The sequence below is a fragment of the Coturnix japonica genome, chromosome 3 (assembly GCF_001577835.2).
Source record: "Coturnix japonica isolate 7356 chromosome 3, Coturnix japonica 2.1, whole genome shotgun sequence".
NCBI classification, from domain to species: Eukaryota; Metazoa; Chordata; class Aves; order Galliformes; family Phasianidae; genus Coturnix; species Coturnix japonica.
In genome coordinates, this window is record NC_029518.1 from 73,145,929 (window position 1) to 73,161,588 (window position 15,660).

At 37.3% G+C, this 15,660-nt stretch overlaps 1 long non-coding RNA gene across 1 annotated transcript; it reads right to left on the reverse strand.

The window, feature by feature from the left end:
- Positions 1 to 1,810: 1,810 nt before the first annotated feature.
- LOC107312023 lies at positions 1,811 to 15,207 on the reverse strand. Its single transcript, XR_001554352.2, has 3 exons — positions 15,065 to 15,207; positions 3,566 to 3,628; positions 1,811 to 3,132 (listed from the first exon to the last, which is right to left on the reverse strand). It is a non-coding gene; the product is annotated as an uncharacterized LOC107312023 (long non-coding RNA).
- Between the last annotated feature and the right edge of the window lie 453 nt (positions 15,208 to 15,660).

Sequence of the window (15,660 nt, forward strand, 5' to 3'; positions counted from 1 at the left end):
AGTTGATCCATTAGATCTTTTTAATTTTGGGACTGATTTTTTTCAGTCAGCATTTCATAAGAAAATGCTTGATGAAATGCTGTGTATGCTAGTACTGGAATAAAGCACATTCCACCTCTGCTGTTCACTTTTACATATGACATTTAATGCAATGTCATTCAGGTTTCATTAATCTTTTTGGATTATTTACAACAAGGTGTTTCTCTGAAGTGTCAAATTTCCTCACACTGTGGAAACACAATACAATTAATAGTGGGTTACTATTCTTCAGTCTGAAATATATTTTCCTATAGTATTTCCAAAGCCAAAGAAAGATATTCACACTTTTCAACCTGTTTATATTTAGAACTTTCGTGCCATGTTACTTTTCACATATTTCCAAGTTCAAACATGCTTAAAATCTTTTCTCTTTTGCAATTACAGAGGCATAATCATAAAAAGTGTAAAGCCAAAGAAACAGCACTTGATGACTCCTAAATTGGAAGTATTTAAAGGTTTCAGAAAAATACTCCAGGATATATCCAAATTCACATAACTGTTTTCAATTACTACTTTTTACAATCCAGTTTTCATTTCTTACACAAGGAAGCTTGATAAAATAGAACAGAGCTAAATCTCAAGAGTAAGAAAGAAAAAAAAAAATTTTTCCCTCCCAATTTTCCACCTCAAAAAAGCAGAACATTGAAAGATTTAAATGTGCTTTCTCTGTATTAATCCCATGTGATTCCTTTTGCTCTAAAGAATTTTCTACATCCCTTTAAAATATCACACAGTTTTAAAATGCCTTTGAATACATGTAACTAGCTAAAATGTATAACATTTGAAAATTAAGCTGAAACTTCTTTTCTGTACCTCCTTCCTCCAAGTCCCCAGTCCACTCAAAACTGAAAACTTTCTTTTTGACAATGCTATTGTAAACTCAGTCAGAAGGTATTTAACGCTCCCACTGAGTTAGGCTTTAGTTTGCTTTCTCTTTCAAAGGGCCTCCCCCACAAGCTCTGGCTCCTTGCTGGAATGTGTTGTCAGAACTGACTTAAAAGGCTGCAGTGCCGTTTGTGTGTAATCAATATCACCTCCAGCAAACAGGAGAAAATGCCATTAGCCAAAATATGGCCTTCTACAAACCCTCAACCCAGTTCCTGACAAGATGAGCACCTGAGTTCCTGCCTTTCTTCAGTCTCCCCAGCAGTGCCTTGTCTCATCTCCTTCTATGCTTGCTGCCTTGTTGTTGGATAGTGAAACTGGCATGAGTGGTTTTGAGGAAGAGGTCATCATGGCAGCTCTCTGGGCTCCAAGTAATGAAGGCAGGGAACTGGGCAAGCTACCTGCCACCAAAAAAAATTGCCTATATCCTCTCTGCAGCAGCTCCCCCGAGAGCAGAACGAGGCTTTGGTTGGTTTTAACATATGATCTGCCCCAGCAGCAGGGGTCAGAACATCAAATGTAATGAAAAGGAGAACCTGCTGTCTCATTTAGGTGACCTGAGAAAGTCGGTGAAAAAAAATTCCATCTGAATGAGGATAATGAGTTCTGTGAGTTACAAATAGAGTGGGAATTCTCTATGCCCTGTCCTGATAAGGGCAATTAGAGAGGCATTATCACAATAAAACCAAGTGTTTTTCAATAACCAGGTGAATTTCTAGGGAGTGTGCTAGCGCTGACAGATCCCAGTCCAAAGAAGGCAAAGGCATCGACTGAATAAACATTTTCTTTAAAGAAAGAGAACAGGAAAGTGCACAACTTTAATGATGCCTTTAAAAACAAAAATAACAAAAAAAAAAAAATAACAAAAAAAAAAGGCATTAGGTACCAAGGACAAGAAAAAGACAGACCAACTGCAGAAGTAGATGAAAAAATAAACATGATGGGAAAAAAATCTTACATAGCAGAAAGAGACAAAGCAGTTGTTACCGTGAAATTGCCCACACATCTATGGCATGTCAGCACAGCAACTTGAACGACCTGAGAAATAATTAAGTCCTTGTAGCGTGGATCAGAGGGTGCTCTTTCTGCACACTCATTCTCTGTATGAAATTGTTTGTTGTTGTTTTTTTTTCAGTGTCTTTAATAGAGATATAACTAAATTTTGAAAAATTATATAGAAAACTAAAATCATTAAATGTCAACAAAGGCTTTCCCAGGTGGTTTAAGAATTCACAAGACTGAAGCCAGCAAAGCATTTTCAATGTCAAGATACTGAAACAGCAGCCTTTGACAGCTTTTCAAAAATTGGCAGATGATTTCTGCCAAAATTAGCATGCTAATAAAAGCTGTACTGAATCATCCCTTTCATCAGGTATCTATTCATCTTCACAGCTTAAGTCAAATTAGGGCTCTTGGGACACAGTTCTCCAGCACAGGTCACAAGTATCTCTCGAGGCACAGGATGCTCGTCTTCTCCAGGAGGATAAATAAGGATCCCTTAGGGATCTACATGCTGTTTGTACAAGCCCTGTGATTGCTTGTCCCCCTTTGCAAGATTATAGCTTTACCAGCCACATGGTTTTCTGCAACTGTGGGATTCCTCCCTTAGTTTTGCAGCCTTGTTTACATCTCTCTACCCAGTCTGTTCAGAGAACCTGAAACCCATCCATGACTAACAATTCCTTCCCACACCCAGATCCTGATATGAGACAAGACAGGAATAACTTTTTCACATCTGAACTTCCTGGAGTCCCCACCTCTCATTCTCAAGTTCTAATTCTAAGTATCGTGTTTCATTAATACTCATGTGTCATACTCTATAAGACGAGCTATGTAACCAAATCTCTTTTGTTCCATACTTATCACATGAGAACCATATGCATTGGAAAAGAACTGAGTGTATCATAGAAATAAGACATTCACATATGTCTGAAGAAAGGGCAACAACAAAGCTTCAGAAAAATAGAAACCAACAAACAAGATCTCCCTTTTTCCCCTTGAAAAGGCGACATTAAGTGCAATATGTAATAGACTACACATTTTTAGAATCAGGAAGATTTTAATGAAAATAATGATACAGATGTACTACCAGGAAATAGAGAAACTCAGAGAAGTAGAGGTGTAACCTGCATAATCCTTGCTTCTTCTGAGTAGTTCTTCACACCTCCAAAATTTCCACTGATTTCAATTCTGGTGTCCTAAGGAACTCTGGTGGAAAGTGCAGCATAAGGTGATTCTCATGAGCTAGCCCTAATAGTTTTTCTTGAGTTTAATAGAATAGAACAATAGGAAGACATTTGTGCAGAGAATACATATTTGTTGCTGGATTAAGTATTTGTGTTTCTAAGACAAAATAAATTTGAGACAAAAAAAAAATTTGAGCTTCTGTGCTCAAATATTCAGTCATTTTTATCTTTATTAAACAGAAAATAAACAGGAAAACATAGATAAACATGTTATTTTTTGAAGGATTTTTATCTGGGTAATGTTTAAAGAAAAAACCTATCACATCAGGGCTACTAATTAACATTAATCATATTACTTATGGAGTGACAGGCTTTTGGGGTGAAGTGATGTATATCTCTGTTAGATTTTGTGATAGCACTTAATGATATTTGACTAAAATTCAGATTTTACTTACACTAACATTAACAAGACTATTCAATTGAATATGTTCCAAAGCCATGCTTTTACGCCAGGAGATCTATAAAAGATAAATACAGAAGGTAAATAATGACATTACTATACATGTACTATTATTAACAGAGAAGTCATTATAATTGCTGCTGCTAACACAACAGTCTCTCTTTAGAGATTTTTTTCTTAAATCATAAGACTAAATGGCAAGTGCAAAATACATTCCAAACTCTCTTTCCTTTCTTTCCACAATATAACAGTGCCAAAAAAACACAAAAAAAACAAACAAACAAACAAACAAACAAAAAAAAGCACAAAAACACATAAACAAAACTGGGAATGTCTGGAAGAAGATTTGTAAATCTATTAAAGGCTCCTAATCTGGAATCATTAATAACAATCTCTATCCTAGACATAATAGGTAACACCTAAAGACAAAGGTGTAAACTAGAGCGTATATGAAGGCTATAACTCCGGTGAAGAGAGCTACTTCTGGAGAAGGAGTGTTGTGTTGCTAGAGAGCCACTTCAGCAGCTGAGTAAGTTCATCTCTTCTTTCTGTGTATGACAATTGTCTTACCTACAAATACATTGCCTGGCACAGCCACAAACCTGCCAGAAGTAATTTTACTTCCTTATAAATAGAACAGTGTGTTTAACTGGCTGCTGCCCATCCTATCATCTTTGCTTAGGTGCTAATTGCATTGCAGCCCAATTGTCACTTTTATCAGTGATTCTGTCTTCTGCCTTAAACTCTTATTTTCTGTTTAATTATATGACTTCATCCACAGTCACATTTAAATTGATCTTTGTTTTGGTGGAGGTTTTGTCTCCCTTTTAAATAAAGATCCTTGATCAGCCATCATAAAATTTAGCTCCAGTTCTTCTTTGGCTGCAATCAGAAGCAATGGATACAAAGAAATTTGGTATACATTTTAATCACCTTAGAAACATGAATGGAGGGCTTTTGAAATCCAAAACTGGCTAACCTAAACACACTCAAAGATGTCAAGAGTAGTTTAGAAAAGTGAAGGGTCAATTTTAGCAATTACTTAAAACTGTGAAATTGTTTAACTGTTCTCAGGTTGGAGAGAGACTGCTATACAAATAGAACACCAAAGCTTTGTTCAGTTGTTCTATACTGCATGAGATGGGAAAGCCGGATAATGAGCATTAAAATAGATTGTATTATTCTATGTTATTTGAGCCAGTTAAGTTCTTTGATTAGGAGATCCTTGAATTAGGGAGCAGGCCATTTCCTAATGGGAAAAGGGTTGCTTTTCCCATTAGTTTCCTTAAACGTTAGCCAGTCTCTACAGGTTTGGGCCACTGAGAAACATAGAATTTCAGCAGTAGAGTTATAAATATCAATCTTTCTTTCAAGTTCATTTTGAAATCTTTGGAAAAATATTTTAGATGGGTTCATTGCTGTTTTTGAGGGATCAGACTGAAGAAAAATATTTCAAGTGAATTATAAGATTCCTAAAAAAGCAAAAAAAAACAAAAAAAAGAAAAAAAATATTTGAGGAAGTATCTCTCTTCAGATTCCCCAGAATATTACACCAAATTTATGAGATTTGCTCTCAAAGTCCATGCATCAATTCGGGCACAAGCCCAGTTCTCAGTTCCCTTACCTTTTTTACCTTACACACACCAGGTAATGCTGTGAAATGGCCTCCTTCTGCAAAAGAGGACTCCCTCAGCAAAGAACTTTTTTTTTTTTTTTGTATAAAATCTGCTGTCTTTTTTTTTTTTTTTAAGTCTGAATTGTATGCATGAGAGAGACAGTTGAAAATATAACTGCTTTGAATGGAAAGTAAAATAAGGTCATTAGAAGTTTCTGTCAGGAACACAGCAGATACCTATTTATATTCCACTGTAACTTTTAGGATAACCCATTATTGAAATACCTTAATGAGAAATTGTGAGAATTTCATCCAGTAAATGCCATGGTTAATTATTTTAAACGTATTTAATCCACTGAGTTATAATCTTCATTAATTAGTTCAGAGAGGTTATTTTCTTTTCAGATATTGTTGACACAAAGGGAAAATATAGGCTGTAGAATAAGCCTGACAGCAGATAGAGACATCTAAAAGAAAATGTAAAAGAAAAAAACACCTGTTTTTTTTGTTTTGTTTTGTTTTTCCTGAATTTATATTTTGGCCCTAAAAGGTAGTTTCTGAATATGACAGCACAAGGAAAATAATTTTTTTTATTTTTTTTATTTTTTTTTTTTTTGTGCCCCCAAAGCAGGATAAAAATGGAGAAAGTTGTTTTTAAACAGTATATTCCAACCATGTTGCAGGTCTTCTGGCCATATACACTTACGGTCATAAAACTTCTAACACTCTGTCTAGAAAAAGAAACTGCACAGTGGACTGTTGATTGTGATTCTGGTAAATATATTGTAGGGATTATTAGGTTCAGACTTAGAATTCTGACTGATTGCAGAAATAAGTTGTCACAGTTTGGCTCAGAAGCTAAACCAAAGAAGCAGTTTCCTCCAGGGAATTTTGATGTCCCTCTAATCTGTCTCATTTTTGTAATTCCTGCATTTAGGTGATTCCTGCTTCTTCTTCCCATCATGCTGTAACCACCTTCTCTTCATCCTCCTTTAAATTTTTCACACTGCTTCTCCTTGATGGGTGGTGAGAAGGTATGTAATGTGTCTGGTTCTGAACCACCTAGGTAATGATCAGTTTGACACTGACACAAATTAAGTAGGCAACAGCTATTCCTTCAGTTGGATAGAGATGGGTAGAGCTGCATGGAAGCCTCTCTGATCCCTCTGTCTTGTAGAGAAAGTTAAAGGAACATAAAAGCTTTCTGATTTCTACCGACCTATCAAATAAAAAGTATTAAGCATCTTCCCAAGATCCCTGGGAAAAGAGAATTGAGAGGGATGGACAAACCATATGACTTAAAAAGCCTAATTTCCTTACAAATCAAGGTTAAATAAATCAATACTGATGTTCCCAACAATGATGCCTCTAACATAGATGACACGTAGCACATCCAAGTAGTCTGCTATCAGCAAACTTTGCAGAATATGGATTGTAAAGAAAGCATCCAAATGTCAATGTCTAACTGCTCTCAAATGTGATATTTTCTGAGGCTTACTGAGTTATTGCAGCATAGATTGCCCTGAAGGTGAACATTAATACTGAACTGAGAGAACTGTTGGACACAATGGGCTTTTTTAGCTAGTGGAGAAATATATCTAACAAGAATCAATGGCTGGAGCTTATAGGTAAACATATTTGCCTCATCAGTTTGAATTGTTTATCTACAGCGGTGATGAACTATCAGAATCATCAAGGAAAGTTTAGGTATTTTCCCAGTTACTGATATAATCAAATCAAGGCTGATGGCTGTACTGAGCAACGTTATAAGTTATTTGGCTTACCACAGAGCTTAAGTGAAATTGAACTGCCGGTATTATATTTAGCTCATTTTAAGTTATCTAATGATCCCTGCTGGCCTTCAAATGTATGAACTGATGAAATGAAGCTGACATTAAAAGTTGGAGTTTGCAAACAGCCAGAATTGAGGAAATATAGGACCTTCAGTGGCTGAACAGCAGAGAAAATAGTGACTCATTACAAAATGAAATAGGTTTCATGCAAAATTTTAGGTGGTTCTGAAAGGAAATGGGAAAAGAAAAAATGGATTTCCCTAACAGTAGAAAAGGTCATAGTAGCAAGAGGCTTTTCCAACTTTCTTTTAAAGGCTCCTGTGTGACAATGGTCTTCCTCCTACCGTTTGCCTTTCTAGATGGACAGGTGAATTCTTTCAAGTTTTTTCAAGGAAAACCAGTTTGTTATATTTTTTTTTCTTAAGACTGAGAAAGGAGTATAAAGAGCTAGAAGAAAGAACCTAGATTTCCAGTTTGCTTGCTCTACTTATAATATCCCAAGTGACAAAACATGTAGACTTGACAGCTCATTCACAGCAGCCCTGAACTTTTAATGCTAGTGGAACCAGTCCTGGTAACCTGAATTCCAAAACACATTTACTTCCACATGATACTAATAAGAAATGGTCTTGTGTTTTCCTACAATTATAGACAAAAAAAAAAAAAAAGTTTTACAGCAATAGGCAGATTTAAATGTTATTATGGTAGGACCAGCATGATCATATCAGTCTGATTTGGTTTCTTCATTGTGGTGGTCTCAATGTTATACACACAAAGCATCTAGCATTTAAATTCCCAAAAACTTTTAAATCCTCATTGGAAACAATTGTACTTTAAAACACATTAAGAATAGCAAATAGAAGAAACATTACAGCACACTGTGATCAGGTATACAAAAGTAAAACAGAAGATGAGAAGACCAAAACAAAAGATGTTGTTAGTAATGTAGAATGTTTGCCTGCTTTGTGTTTTCTACCTCTGACCTTTTCATTCTCTGAATATCAAGGAAGTGATGATGTTATTAAAATTATACCTAAGGCTTTGACTGTGAATTTGCACTTAATACTGCATTAATCTTTGCTCATTTTTTTTTTTTTTTTCTAATGGGAGTTATACATGCACAGAGAGAGAAACAAAATGAAAAGTAGGATTATTTTTTTCCTTTAAAATGGATATCCTCTAAATTTTCTATTTGCAAAGAGGAATATGTGCTATTTTTTAAGTTTCTTTCATTAAAACAAAAATCTCTCTCTCACACACACAAAAGAGAAAAAAAAAAAAAAAAAATTCAGAAAGCTGTATTAAAAACCCCTGACATAATTGTCTACTATCTTCTGTGCTTACCCTCCAATCTTAACAAACATCATTCACACACTTACTAGAGCTCAGAACATTCCTGACAACTTCACATGAGTTTAAATTTGGCTTCCTCTTCTACAGCATTTCAACTTCCACCTTTACCTTTCTGGTTCTAAGTTCAGCACTGATATTGACTTCTTTCTGAGTACATCAAGAAGCTGCTGACACAGGTCCCTTAGGACTGCTCTTTCACTCTTTGGGTCAACTTCAAAACAATTTTAAAGTAAAACATATATTTAATTTCTCCTAGTCCTCAGAAAAAAAATTCAGGCAACAGTGACCTTGCACTGAATGTAACCTTGATTGAAAGTTCACATGGAAACGCTCAGAGAAGGATTTCATTTGTTATTGTAGCTAACAGTTGGCCCTATTATTTTCATCAGTGAGATCTATTAAATCATTCTTAAGAATGTCTCTAAAGGGGAACTATTTCAGAAGCTACAGACCTGAGGCTTTTGGGAAGAAAAAACGACTTCTGTGAGAGCACTGAGAAAAAGACAGCAGTGGGAAAATCTTCAGATAGTTCCTGCCAGAGTTTAGTCTGATATGTTGTAGAAATTAATCATATTATTCCATAGAGGAATTGAACCTAGTAAATAAAGATTTGATATGCATGCAAATGTCCTGCAGGATTTGCTACTGCAGAGGCAGAAAAACGCATATACTGAACTACATCTCCAATTAAACTCTGAGTCTAACTAAATGACAAACATAAACAATGCTTGAAAATAAGCCTTATCTTAAGAAAGTTACCAACAAATCAAAAAAGCAGAATATCACTGAGGAGAAAGTAGCACTTTACCTTTCTTTAACACAGAGCACAAGTGTATACTCAAGACTTTTAAATCTGCATCTTCTGCAGCAGTTGCAGCAATGACTCGCTTTAAGCCACTTACTGCAGGATTCCGCAAGCATGGTTTTGTCTAGACATCCTCCAGTGTATACCCCAATCTCAGGATCTAAGAGCATAAGAAAAATGAGGAAGGAAAAGTTTCTTGTATTTTTTCCTTCATCTCTCTTAAATAGATCTTAACCAGTTTGCTGAATGCCAGATGGATACAGGATGGAGGAGAGACTCTGCTCTTGTCTCAGTCCAACCTCTTGAACATTCTGAAAATTACCCAACAAATAAATAAATATTTATTATAAATAAAATTACCCAACAAATAAATAAATAAATAAAATGTTGCAGTGCTGTTCTATGTGCAAATTCATTCTTGCTCCGTAACCCCATGCAGGTTCTTTATGTTCTAATATAATACAACTGCAATTTCATGAAGCTCCTGCTGAAGACAATTAGATATTTGCATGTACCACTAATTGCTTTCTACTCATTCAGCTGATATTTCTTACTCCCTTTGACCTGTGCTTCAATGAGAAGTTGGAGATATTCCTAAAATCAGACTGTGTCTTATCCTCCTGTGGTGATATTGCCCTTACAGCACAGATGTAGCGATATGGCTCAAAAGAGTCCAAGGACCGATGCTAAAATCCACATATCACATCTCATAGGGTGCTTTGCTAAGCAGCTGAGATAATGATGTGAAGCAGCTTTTCTTCAAAACTAAAACCAACACTTTCATTTCTCCACATGGCATGAAATTAGCTCCCAGTGAGCACTGGAGTTAGCCTTGCCCTGCTGTGGACTAATGAGGAAGTACTCATATTTTTTTTCTTTCTTTCCAGTCTTTACTGAACAAAACTATCAGGTAATGCTGAAGCAGGGATTTCTCCCTATGCCAGGAGAACTGTAGTCACCCTCCAGTCCGCAGCTGAGAGGTGCATTAGACCCTTTGGTGGCTCCTCACTTTGAAGAATGCTCCCACACGCATAGAGAAGGCAGGCCAAGTACACGTGTTGAATGTTTCCTGTTCAGCAGATTTGTTTTGTGCAAGTCAACCCAGTAGCACCAGTGGTCTCTGAAAAGTGGGTGGCAGATGGGAAGGAAGAGGTCTCCTCTAATCCCCCCCATCTTGTTGTCTATTCCCTCTGATTGAAGTCCCATCAGAAAAACCATTAGGGCTTTTCTTTAGGTCAGCACCTCAGCCATTTCAATACCAATTATGAAGGGTGGGTCTACAGTGCACCATCATAATTTAAGCTTGAATCAAACTGTGTGTTTCCAGATAGTTTCTTGTGTGATAATATTCTGGGACACACACACTTGGCAGGGTGCTCTGAATGTTTTAGCAAACGTATGCACCCACTGAGATCGAGATAAAAGGGGTATGTGGTAGGAAACTTCTCAGGAAGAACAAATAGAACAAATGTTTCACTACATATTCAACTATCCCTCTCACAAAATCAAAATGACTACATGCTGCTTGAAATGTGGGTCAGCATTGAGCATCAGCATATTATGAAGCACAACATGACACAAAAGAGCAGAGCAGAATGGAAGAGAATATCTTGAGTTGGAAGGGACTCAAAGGACCATCGAGTCCAACTCTTGTCTCTACATAGAATTACCTGAAAACGAAACCAGATGTTTAAGAACTCTTTCAAAAAGAACTCCATTAGGCTCGGTAACACGAGCATTACACTGGGAATCTTATGGTATTGGTATATGATTAGTTGTCTAAAGTATGGTTTTAAGCTGTTTTCAACAACCAGTCTTCCCATCTGTTTCTTCATGGAACTTGCAGTTAACAATATAATTCCTGTACTTAACCTGTGTTATTTTGAAATTTCTCTTTCTCTCTCTCTCTTTTTTTTTTTTTTTTTTCAGATTACACAAATATAATTTTAAGATTAAAAGATTATATTATGTACTGTAAATATTGAATACAAATTCAGTGGTTGCCTTCTGCTCTTGAAGATACTATTCTCATTCTTCTTATGGGCTGCTAGTCTCACCCTTGCTGGGCCCCAGCCTTTTTATGTGTCATTATCAGTGTTTTACTATTTTAATAACACAGTAGCCTGCACTCAGAGTTGGGGATAGTTTCAAGATAATTGTGGATCATTTTTTTTTCCACTAAACTGTGATTCCTTAGCCTTCTGGAAACACTCTCTTTACAATTACTTGATGCATGGTAATAAATAGAATGAAGTAAATTCACATACCTAAAAATAAATCTGGAAGGTCATCAGTAGTAATACTATAAGCACCTAAGAGTGGAAGCAGCAGAGCTTTTGTGAAAGACAGAATACATTCATTCCTGCTGGATACAATTTTTTCTCTAGCAGACTCAGGAGCTTCTTGAACAGCCAGATGCAACACAGAACTGTAGAAACCGTAGATAAATAAAAGTAACAAAATGGCCTTTAATGAAGGCAAATAGTGATGATGTACTCCCACCTAAATACCTGGAGTATTCCAATTTAGAAGCACAATTACTGACACCAAACTAAATTCTGTTCAGTGAAAACTCATCTCTTTGAGAGTGCTGTTGTCTGCTTAAAATGATAGTCATTTTATCTGCATTCAGAGAAAGAATAGCCAGGAAGACAGGACAAATATTGGTAAAAGAACGTGGTCAGGTAAAGGGCAACATGAAAGCTTCAAAACATGCTTAAACAACTATTACTCCAAAAGCACATGAGTCTACTTTCCTGCTTTTGAGTTTGGTTGATAGCAAATAGGGAAGAATTAAAAAGCAGACAAGTATACAGCTGCCCTCCTCATGGTAAATGCTTCCAGTAGCTTAGGGACTTCCTACAAAGGGATCTATTCTGGGATACCTTTTAATGTTAATCAATGACTGTATTATCAAACATCTGGCAAATAATAAATAAGAATCCCTTTGCATTTTGGTCATCTGCAGCATCTTGTGAGACTGCAATTACTTGGGTGTCTAAATACTTTCTTTAAAACAAACAAACAAACAAACAAAAACACCCCAACATTTATAAGCCCTCTTCCAGAATGCTGTTAGGTACCTCTTCAGGGACCTCTTCATTCTTATAGAGGGAGAAAAGCATGAGTTTTCTGTCCTTTATGGCACTCAGAAAGAAACGTCTTAGTCATATTCTCTAAATTGAACATTTAAACACAGAAGCCAAGGCAAAATTACACAGTCTGGAAAGATGAACTGAAATGCCAATACAAGATATCTGGTCTGGACTTTTTATTCTCTGCATTTTCAGCATCAAAGCTATTGTTTATCAGTGCTTGGAGTAGCAATAGTGCAGTTTATCTGAGTCCAGTATTCAGCTAGACAAAAACAGATCCATAAATGGTGGTTTTGAAGAGATACTGGAAGAGATAAATTCAGAAGCAAAATGGAGTAATAGAATAATGGCATTATTAAGATTGAAAAAGACCACTAAGATCATATAGTCCAATCATCAAACCCTCACCACCACACCAAATAATCACCTCCATAAAATACCACATCCAAATATTTCTTTAAATGTTACACCTCCAGGGATGGGGACTCTAGCACCTCCCTGAGCAGCCTGTTCCAATGCCTGAGTTCTTTTTCTGAAGATTTTCCTAATATCCAAATTGCACCCACCTGTCATGACTTAAACACATTCCCCCTCATCCTATTGCTGTTACCTGGGAGAAGGGGCCTACTCTCACCTCACTACAACCTCCCTTCAGGTAGTTGTAGAGAGCAATAAGGTTTCTCCCCTGAGCCTCTTCTTCTCCAGTCTAAACAATCAGTTACCTCACCTGCTCTTCTTATGAAGGTGTGCTCTTTACCATGTTCACCAGCTTCATTGCCCTTTTCTGGCCATGCCTCAACACCTCATTGATGCTGATGGAGATTCACTTTGACCCTCCTTTTGTTGCTAATGTATTTGTTAAAATATTTTGTGTTATCTTTTACAACAGTAATCTGGTTAAGTTTTTGCTAGGCTTTCACCTTTCTGATTTTCTCTCTGCATATCCTAGCAACATTCTAATACCCTTCCTGAGATGTCTGTCACTTTTCCCAAAGGTGCTAAACTCTTTTCTTCCCCCTGAGTCTCTGCAAAATTTCACTGTTCAGCCAGGCCATTCTTCTTCCCCACCAGCTCATCTAACGGCAAATGGGGACAGCCTGCTGTGAAAGACAGAACTGGTTTTCTTTTGTTGTCTCAAAGCTTGCTTTCGTGAGGCCTTTCTGATGATAAGACTCTGACAGCCAACTGCTAACTATCCAGGAGGGTGAATGGTGGGTGTTATTGTGCCATCCCTGCTTAGGATTGCAAAGATAAGCAGGAACAGGACAAGCAGTCTTTTCCAGGGGTGCTGCTGGAAGGAGCTGACCACTGCAGAAGGTGATAAATCTTGTGTCTGGCAACAGAGACCACCAACCCTTGCCGGCTTATCTGTGGGACAGGAATGTCAGAAAAGTTAGTTTTAAATCATTTTACAAAGAAGTGTTTGTTAAGAAGAAGAAAAACCCCCACCAAATGGGGGATAAAAGGCCCTCGCTAAACTGGGGACTTTGGTGACAAACTCCCAAAGGCACCTTTGACGGAGAATTCCCTGAGGAGAAAACCTCGTCGGAAGAACCCCCAGGACTGGCTTGCTGCGGAGCTCCCTGGCTGTCTCCCATCCCCTGCGGTGATCAGACAAGTTCCTGAGATCATCAGACCTACTGTGTACCTCACTGGACCCACGGTGGTGACTATCTCTTTTGCTCTCAGCAAAGACTCCTTGCTTATATTTCCTACTTTCCCTATCACCTACTTTCCCTTCCCCATCTCCCTAAAAACGGCTAGGACTTTAATAAACTGGTTGGACCAACATTTGAACCGTTGCTTCTTAATCTCACGCCGGGTATATATGCATATCAAAGAACCTTGCCTCCCTCCTGTAAATTGGAGCAAGACACCTGCTCTTGTGTCTTATAAACTTTTCTTCTTGAGAAAGGTTCAGCCTTCTTAGACCCCTTTGCCCTTCAGGACTGTCTCACAAGGGATTTTCCCAGCCATTGCCATAGACGATTAAAAGTGTGCCCTCTGGAAGTCCAAGGTAGTGTTTTCACTGATCCGATTCCTCACTTGAGCAAGAATCAAGAACTCTGACATGTCATGGCTGTCGTGTCTGAGACAGTTTCCACCCACCACATCTCCCACCAGTCCTTCTCTGCTTGTGAACAGCAGACCTAGCGGGGTACCTCTCCTGCTAGGCTCTCTTACGAGCTGTGCCAGATGTATCCATGAAAAGAGGCTTAAATAATCCACGTGAGATATATGAACACTGTCTGTGTTAACCATGAAACTGCAGCTTATCAACCATAATAAGCCCACAGGAACATTGTGAACTTACAAGTGCTATTACCATTGTCAGTGCAAGAATGCTGCATGAGAACAACAAGGCAGAAATAGGATGATATATCATTTTTGGGGGGAATAAATTAAGGATATTCAGTTTCATTCCTCCTCCTCTGCTAGATGATTTAAATCCTTTCAGAACTAATGACTGAATAACAATTTTTCCTAGGGTAGTGACAGAAAAAAACATCTTGTGAGTTGTCTGAAAGGAAGAATTAATCTATGATCAGAAGAGATGTAATTAGCAAATGTTTCAGATATTTTAAAAAAGTAATATCAAAGGAAATACTTATGGGAAAAAACAACAGTATTTGAGAAAGTCATAAAACAAAAAATAAAAAAGCAGCAAGAAATTCATGTTCTACAGGTAAGAAAAAACTGAACATATTTCAAAATATCTCCATAGACATACAAAGGAAAAGTAGGTGGTGGGAACAGGATAGGAAAAGAAAATTACAAATCTTAGAAATAGACTAAGTTGAGAGAGAGAAGAAAGTTAAGGTACAATACGTACAGCATTATGCTTACGGAAAAAGCATGCAAGTGTGATATATGGAATGTTATGTTGTCCTTCCAGGAAGTGCTAGGCAGCCTGTTGCTATGAGGGACTGGGTAACTGAATGTAACTAGGAGGAGGAGGCTTGAGCTACAATTGGGAAACCAGTAACTTTGGGAGAGTTGTGGGTCACAGTCTTTGTAATGTTGACACTCTGTAACCCTGGAGATTAAGGCCAGGGAGTCTTAAACCAGAACCTTCTCAAGGGGATGCCTTAAAAGGAAATAAATTGAAAACTCAACCCCAGATAGGCTATAACCCAGTTTGGGAGAGGGAAGTGTTGTCAGTGATATGGATATAAATATTTGCTGTTTGTTTGTTATGGCATTCCTACCCATTAGAACACCAACTTTTGCAAAAATGTCTGAACAAAGAGTGCTTCATTGAAACTCCAGAATAATTATTGGACATTAGCATTTCTCACCTAAGTAATTCATCACCTACATCCTAAGCATGGCAAGGGTTAGATGCTTATCAGGAAGTCACAAGAAATCCTACAACAAACAGCTGCAGAACAGCTTTTTAATTTTCTGTCCTCTGCTTCATAAATTTCA